The sequence below is a fragment of the Petaurus breviceps genome, unplaced genomic scaffold, assembly GCF_028583685.1.
Source record: "Petaurus breviceps papuanus isolate PSGF00001 unplaced genomic scaffold, PetGlider_PUasm1.0 183, whole genome shotgun sequence".
Classification (NCBI taxonomy): domain Eukaryota; kingdom Metazoa; phylum Chordata; class Mammalia; order Diprotodontia; family Petauridae; genus Petaurus; species Petaurus breviceps.
In genome coordinates this window covers 5,829,335-5,837,819 of record NW_027185791.1, presented here as the reverse complement: position 1 = coordinate 5,837,819, position 8,485 = coordinate 5,829,335, and the positions used below count along the sequence as shown (strand labels likewise).

The 8,485-nt window shown below is 36.7% G+C and overlaps 1 pseudogene; it reads left to right on the top strand.

Annotated features, from left to right (window-relative positions):
• The first annotated feature begins 760 nt into the window (after positions 1 to 760).
• On the top strand, positions 761 to 3,315 carry LOC138160915 (translocation protein SEC62 pseudogene; annotated as a pseudogene).
• The last annotated feature ends 5,170 nt before the right edge of the window (positions 3,316 to 8,485 follow it).

Here is an 8,485-nt window from a genome sequence, read left to right as displayed (position 1 = left end):
TAAACCATTTAAAAAGTAAAGAGACATCTCTTCCTTTAAGATCAGAAACATTATCAAGAAAATCTGAAACCTCAATACATTAAACAAAGGTTAAAAAAAAATAAAGAGCTCATACCACGGTGCCTCTCAGTTTCTCTCAGTAAATAGGAACAAAGGTTCTCTGTTGACATAAAAGGACTATATAATCATGGGGCATGAGACCATATGTAAATCACTGAATTTTTTTTTCAAGATTCAGTTTATTTTCTTACAAAATGAAGAGTTAAATATTGCGCTGAAGAAATGACTCAATTTCCCTGAACCACTCAGTTCATTGAAATCCCAATCTAGTTCTAGAAAGAAAGGCTTTGAATACATGACTGGTTGCTGGACTGCATCACAAAAGATCATGTACTATTGCTTAAAGAGATGATTCTTGAAGTACTGATTAAGTGTGATAGAGGATAATTATTCTAATAAAAATTCACTTCTAGGATATCACAACACTATTCTCTTCATTTTACCCATCTATAAAAAGAGACTCAGAAAAATAGGCCATTATCCTCTACTTCATCCACAGGGAGCAACATGTTCAAAGATTGGAGATAGTCACTTAGAAAGCATTTATAAAGCAAGTATAATACTGAAATGGTGGCAGTTAGGGTGGTCCCTATGTCTTCTTGAGTTTTAACAATTGTGACAAGGCACGAGTGTGGGAGCAGCAGTCTCATGTATAACTCAGAACTTTTGCAGTCTGACCAGCAACCTTGATATCCCCAAAATGGCATCTACTGTTAAGGGTCAGCTGATTTTGAATCTCCTAAAAGAAGAACAGGTTCCCCAGAACAAGATCACTGTTGTTGGGGTTGGTGCAGTTGGCATGGCATGTGCCATCGGTATCTTAGTAAAGGATTTGGCTGATGAACTTGCTTTAGTTGATGTAAAGGGAGAGATGATGGATCTCCAACATGGATTTCCTCAAAATGCTAAAGATTGTTTCTGGTGAAGACTACAGAGCAACTGCAAACTCAAAACTGGTCATTGTCATGGCTGGGGCATGTCAACAGGAGGGAGAAAGTTTTCTTAATTTACTCCAGTGTAATTTGAATATCTTTAAATTCATCATTTCCAATATTGTTTAATACACTCCTAATTGCAAGCTGCTTATTTTTTCCAATCCAGTGGATATTTTGACATATGTGACCCAGAAGCTTAAGTGGCTTTCCTAAAAATCATGTTATTGGAGGTGGCTGCAATCAGGATTCTGCCCATTTCCACTACTGAGTGGGGGAGAAACTTGGTGTCTATTCTTCAAGATATCATGGATGGGTCCTTGGGGAGCATGGAGACTCCACTGTTCCTGTGTGGAGTGGTATGAATATTGCTAGTGTGTCTCTGAAGAATCTTCATCCTCAAATAGGAACTGATGCTGATTCAGAGAATTGGAAAGATGTTCATAAACAGGTGGTTAAAATTTCTTATGAGGTGATTAAGCTGAAGGGCTATGTTTGCTGGGCCATTGGTTTGTCTGTGGCAGATCTGGCAGAAAGCATTATAAAGAATCCTAGACGAGTGCATCCAGTTTCCACCACAATTAAAAACCTATATGGCATTAATGAGCATTTCTCCCTTAGTATCCAAGTATCTTGGGGCAAAATGGCATTTCAGATGCGGTGAAGGTAAACCTGAATCCAGAGGAGAGTCATTTATAGAAGAGCACAGATACTCTTTGGAGAATCCAGAAGGAGCTACAATTTTAAAACGTTTTAATGTGCTGCCATCAAGAGAACATGACAGTGGTTAAGGGGTTATGTATGATTTGCTTTTGAAATAGGTCAAATCCTTCCTCTGATTAGTGATTGAACACCAGAAATGTAAACCCTGTGAACACACTCTAGTTTCTTCCTAAAGTTAGAAATGGGAAATAGTACAGTGTGGCCATTTGTTAAATCCTGCTGTTATTTGCAAATGATACTGGATATGACTTGTGTAGTCTCAGTACTTGGTATCAAGCAGAGCCAGGGCGTCACAGGTGTATAACCTATCTGCCTTTTACATAGGTGCTGTAGGTCCCAGTAGGTCCAGAAGACAACAATCCTGGATATGTGAGAGGGAGCCAGGGCAGCTGTGATCATGACAGAGGAAGGAGGCAGAAGAAGTGGATCCAGGAAGTTAGTGAAACATCCAAAGAAAAAAAAGGCAGTGGCCAAGTATCTCTGCTTCAACTGTCTCACAAAATCCACAAATATGATGGGTCACCTGGTTGATTACTTCATTGCTTCAAAAGTAGTAGATTGCCTTTTGGACTCCAAATGGGCAAAGGTCAAGAAAGGAGCAGAAGCTTTGTTTACAACTGGAGGGTCTGTTGTTGACTACTGTAACAGTAGTTTTTAAAGAATCGGTTCTCTCAGCACACATTAAAAGTAATGAAAGTGAAACTTGACAATGACACAAAAAAAGAAAATGAAAAAGAAAAAGGAAAGTGGGAAAGAGGAAGAGAAAATAAACAAGAAAATATAAAGGATGAAAAGACTAAGAAGGAGATAGAAAAAAAAAGATGATGAAGAGGAAGAGTTGAAAAAGGAGGAAACACCAGGAACACCCAAAAAGAAAGAAGCCAAGAAAAAATTCAAACTTGACTCACATGAAGATCAAGTGTTCCTGGATGGAAATGTGGTGTATGTGTGGATCTATGACCCTATCTACTTTAAAATGTTTGCCATGGGACTAATTCTTGTGATTGAAGTCGTAGCTGCAAGCCGCTTCCCTCTGTGGCCCATGGAGATGTGAGTAGGGGGTTATTACTTCAGTGTAGGAGCAGGCTGTTTTGTAACCAGCATTCTTCTGCTTGCTATTGCTGGCCTCATACTTTTCTGTATCATTTGGCTCATTACTAGAAAACACCATTTCTGGTTCCTATGGAATCTGACTGCCAATGTGGCCTTCATTGACTCCTTTGGGAGTCAATACACACATGAATACAAAGAACCAAAAGCAGACTTAAAGAAAGATGAGAAATATGAGGCCAAAAAACAACAGAAATCTGGCAGTGAGGAAAAATCAGACAGTGAGAAAAGGGAACAGGATAATGAGAAAATGGAAATTCTAGGAAATAATGGAACAGAGGCCTCTGGTGGAACGTGGAATTCAGACACAGACAGTGACAGGTGGGAGGATGACCAATCCCAGCACAGTAGTGGAAATGGGAATGATTTTGAAATTATTACAAAAGAGGAAGTTGAACAACAAATGGATGGAGAGTGTGAAGAAGAGGAAGAAGAAGAGGGAGACAAAAAAGAAAAAGAAACAACTAGACCTTCATCTGAAAAATCATAATCTGGTAGTGCTATTGCCAAGATATTTGGGGACTGAATGTGTGCAAGTAGTTGGATTTACTATGTTGTCTGATCACCAAACATAAGTATGGTGTTGGGGGTAGTCTTTAAATCAGTTTGCTGAGATCTATTTGATGTCCAGTCAATTTTATTCAGTTTTTTTTATTGTATAGACTACTAACTTTTTTGGTACAATCTTAAGTCACTAATATGCATATTTGACAATTTTATCCATTTAACATATATTCTGGCAGTAAACATAGCTTTTATTCCTTTTTGATAGTTGTCAAAGATGTAGTTCCTCAGTGGCATTTAGAATAATGTCATTTTTGAGTGCTGTAGAGCTGCTTGCTGTTAGACATGGCAAAAGAGATGAAAGTGAAAGACCAAAATTTCAGGTGATGCAGTTAGGTAGTTATTTATGAAATAGTTTAGGGTGAAATGAAGACATAACTCATGACTCTTGAAACATAAGCTGTATTACTTAATTTTCATAAAATTGTACCAGAATTTTTTTTTAGGATTCAGAGTTAGCAGTTATTTGCTTAAGATAGGCCAGTCAGTAAAGATGCAACATGATTTTGTTTAGCTCCAAATTCTGTCCCTTTAACTACCAACTTAGGAAATTCAAACTCCTTTGTGCATCTGGTTGAGAGAGGAATAGTTTTCTCCAGAAGAGGAAAAGGAACAGTGGAGGATGGAAAATGGTGACTGTTCTTTCTCTTCCCATCCATTTCCCCCATCATAATATGAGAAAGCATTCTGTACATAATTCACAAATAAAACAAACTTTTTGTTTTAATTGTTTCTTCTTAATTAAACATTTTCTCAGTACTTCAATTTGCACAAAATTAAGACCATTTAAAGGTATGTTTTTAGAGAAACACATTTTGATACCCCACAGAACATCTGTGTGTGTACGTGTGTATGAGTGTGACTGTGAATGCGCGTGTGGTATGTGGGGTGTCTCACTCTCTCCACAGCAGCTGCAGTTGGGTGCCAACATTCCAATGTGTTTGAACAGACTTACAGCAGCTGTTTTGCAAGCCTTTGTGTTTATTGATTTATGTTAAATTTCTACATTCAGAAACTAGAGTACTGTGCTATCAAATTAAGAGGAACTGGTGTGAAAGAGAATTTACTGTTTTAAAGTACCAATTAAGATAAAGAACACAAAAATGACCATATGACAGTCACAAAAAGGATAGATTTCCACACGTAATTGAGTGTGTATATTGAGTGAGGTTCATTTACTCTCCCTCTCCTCTACCCTCTTCCTCTCCATTATAACAGCTTTTCTTGCCTTTTTTATGTGAGATAATTTAGTCCATTCCACCTCTCCCTTTCTCTTTCTCCCTGTACATTCCTCTCACCACTTATTTTTTTTTTATTTTTAGAGACCATCCCTTCAGATTCAACTCACACCTGTGCCCTCTGTCTACATATACTCCTCCAGCTACCATAATAATAAGAAATGTCTTACAAGTTACAAATATCATTTGCCCAAGTAGGAATACAGGTATTTTAATTTTATTAAGTCCTTTATGATTCCCCTTTCATTTCATCTTCTTATACTTCTCCTGAGTACTGTATCTGAAAGTCAATTTTTCTATTCAGTTCTGGTCTTTTCACCAAGAATGCTTGAAACTCTTTCTGTCTCATTGAATGCCCATTTTCTCCTGAAGGATTAGACTTAGTTTTTTCTGGGTAGGTGATTTTTGGTTGTAATACTAGCTCCTTTGCCCTCTGGTGTATCATATTCCAAATTCTCTTATCCTTTAATGTAGAAGCTACTAAGTCTTGTGTTAGGCTGACAATGGCTCCACCATAATTGAATTTGTTCCTTCTGACTCCTTACAATATTTTGTCCTCAACCTGGAAACTCTGGAATTTTCCCATAATATTCCTAGCAGTTTTCATTTGCTGATCTCTTTTATGAGGTGATTGGAGGATTCTTCCAATGTCTATTCTATCCTCTGATTTTAGAATATCAGAATGTTTTTTCTTGATAATTTCTTAAAAGATGAAGTCTAAGCTTTTTTTTATCATGATTTTCAGATAGTCCAATAATTTTTTAAAAGTCCTGAATCTATTTTCCATGTCAGTAATTTTTTCCAGTGAAACATTTCACATTGTCTTCTATCTTTTTTTCATTCTTTTGATTTTGTTCTATTGTTTCTTGATTTTTAATAAAGTCATTGGCTTCCACTTGCTCCATTCAAATTTTTAAGGAATTTTTTTGTACTCAGTGAGCTTTTGGACCTTTTTTCCATTGGACCAATCTGCTTTATAAGGCATTCTACTGATTGCTTTTTTGGATCTCTTTTGGCATTTAGTCTAGTCTATTTTTAAACTGTTATTTTTTTCAGTACTTTTGGTGTCTTCTTGAAAAGCCAAGCATGAGCAGCTTTCCAGAAGACTGCTGCTGTGAACAGCTTCAAACTCTCTATTTACTCAGTAACAAACTTAGACAAATCATCCGCAGAAATCAAGATACAACATTCACAATGTTATGGCATAACATCTTATCACTAAAATCGCCACATAGTTTTCACTAAAGTGGTCACATAGTTTTAAACAAAATACTTTTATTTAGGAACTCAATCATTTAGTAAGTCCTTAATTAAATCACAAAGTACATAGGTCAATGTTTTCTACCCCTAGGTCACATTGTCTTAATGTCTTCAATCAAAAAGTCTTCTGTCTTCTTAATTGGAGAAGTCCTTAACTCAATCTGCTAAATGTAAATGTCAAAGTTCTCCACCCCTAGGCCACAGTAAATCATGATCTTCTCAGTTTGCATTAAATACCCAAGGAGAGATCTTTTCATCTTGACTGGAGGCAGGCTCTCAGCTTCCATGATTCCTCTTTCATGGTCCCAGCACCTGCCTGAATCTATCCAACTATCACCTGAGTTCAAAGGTGGACAGCTCTCAGTTCCTTATCCAGCTACTTGTGCAGTTTCTGTTCCATATTGAATCTCAGTGTCTAGTCCACATCAAGTCCTTCACAGTTTCTGTTCCCCAGGAAGACAAAGCTTAACAAAGCCACAATAACATTCATTCACATTGCCAGCACTATTATCAATTCACTATCTGCCTGTGAAATCAACTCATACCTAACAACAAGGTCTGAAAACTCAACACAAATGATCAGTATAGTCTCAGAACCTTTGAAAATGTCAGTAAGAAGCTCCTCCAGGATTTCTGTAAACATACAACAAGAAAATCCTCTTTCAGTGTTTCTAAACCAGCAGTGAGGTCCCAAGGCTTCTGTACCAACAGCAATGTCCTCTATCAATAGATGAATTTGACAAAGCAACATCAAAACAGACAGACAAAGTAATGGAACCACAGTCATGCTTACTCTCAGTTCTCCTCTCTTCTCATTTTTCAGTTCTTCTCAATTCTCAGTTCAGTTCTCAATTCTCAGTTCTGTTCTCAATTCTTCTATCTCTCCAGTGATAGCAATGCTTCTTTTGTAAGGAGCATTTTCCATCTTTTCCATGCTTCTTGCCCCCATTGTTCCATCTTCCAGGAGTTCTGGCTGGCTCTCAGAAATTCTCAGCAGTTCTGGGTGGCTCTCAGAAGTTCTCAGCAATTCTGGATGGCTCTCAGAAGTTCTCAGTTTTGTTCTCAGAAATTCTGGCTTTCTAGCTTGTGTTTTCCCTTATATATGGTATTAGCTCCTCCCTGTTCCACTCCTTCCTATTACAACAGCAACTTTCTCCCACTGTGGGATTCACAAGTTCTGGAACTTAATACTTGACACAATCATGAACTTCAAACAAGGTGCTAAGTAACTGTTTGCTTGACAATACAAGGGGAATGGGAGATCTTCAAATTACCATTACACTCCTTTACTAAGCTGTTGAATCATGTTGAATTATTTTTTTTCATCACTCTCTTAGAGTCTCCTTATTTGTAAACCTTAAATAAGATATGGCAATTATCATTTCTTCCAACCAACAATCAGTCTTATTATAGATAAATGAGTTCTAAACCAAAAGCATGTGATACTGAATCAACAAACTAGCTTAACCAATCAGATGGTCAAATGGAAGTGAAATATGACTTGTCAGGAGTGTAGGAGAGGTTCAAACATTTTCCTATCATTTACCCAAAGTCTCAATGCCCCTGGGTTGTGTATCCCTGGTGCTACCCCTCTTTCTCCCATGATTTATTGAAAAGAATTTGCCCATATTTTCTGATAGGCACTCTCCTGCCCATTGTGACCTTTTCTTAGTATATGGTGTGAGATATTGAACAATATCTAGTCTCTGCCACACCGTTTTCCAGTTTTCCCAGCAGCTCTGTCAAATAATGAGTTTTTGTGCCATAAACTGGAATCTTTGGGCATATAAAACATTAAATTATTATGATAATTTATTAAAGTGCATTTAATGCCTCATGTATTTCACTTATCCACCATCCTATTTCTTAGATTGCATTGATGATTACTGCTTTAAAATACAGTTAGAGATCTGGTAGTTTAGTCCACCTTGCTTTAAACTTTTTCCATTTATTCCCTTGATATTCTTGACTATTTGTTCTTCCAAATAAAATTTTGTAATTTTTTTTAACTCTACAAAATAGTGTGTGGGGGGTGGGGAGGGGATGTTTGATTGGTATGGCATTGAATAGGTAAAATATTTTAGCCAGAACTGTCATTTTTATTATATTAACTCAGCCTACCCATGAGAAATTAATATTTTACAATTGTTTAAATTTGACTTTATTTGTGTGAGAAGTGTTTTGTAACTGTATTCATATAGTTTCTGAGTTTGTCTTAGGAAGTAGACTGCTAAGTATTTTATATTGTCTATAGTTATTTCAAATGGGATTTCCATTTCTGTCTCTTGCTTCTGAACATTGTTAGCAACATAAAAATGCTAATTATTTTCTTGAGTTTATTTTACATCCTGCAACTTTACTAAAGTTGTTAATTATTTCAACTATTGAAAAAAATATTAACCAGTTGCATTCTGATCTGTTTCAGGCCTCACTTGGGAGGGTTGTGAGCTGTATTCAGCTCACAGTCTATGTATTTAACACCTCTGGCATGAAACATTCATTCTTAAGGAGGTTCTTCATGGAGCTAAGACAATCAGTGTTTGAGTACTTCTCTCCTAGCCATAATAGTAAAGCAACACATTGTTCAAAGAAAAAAAA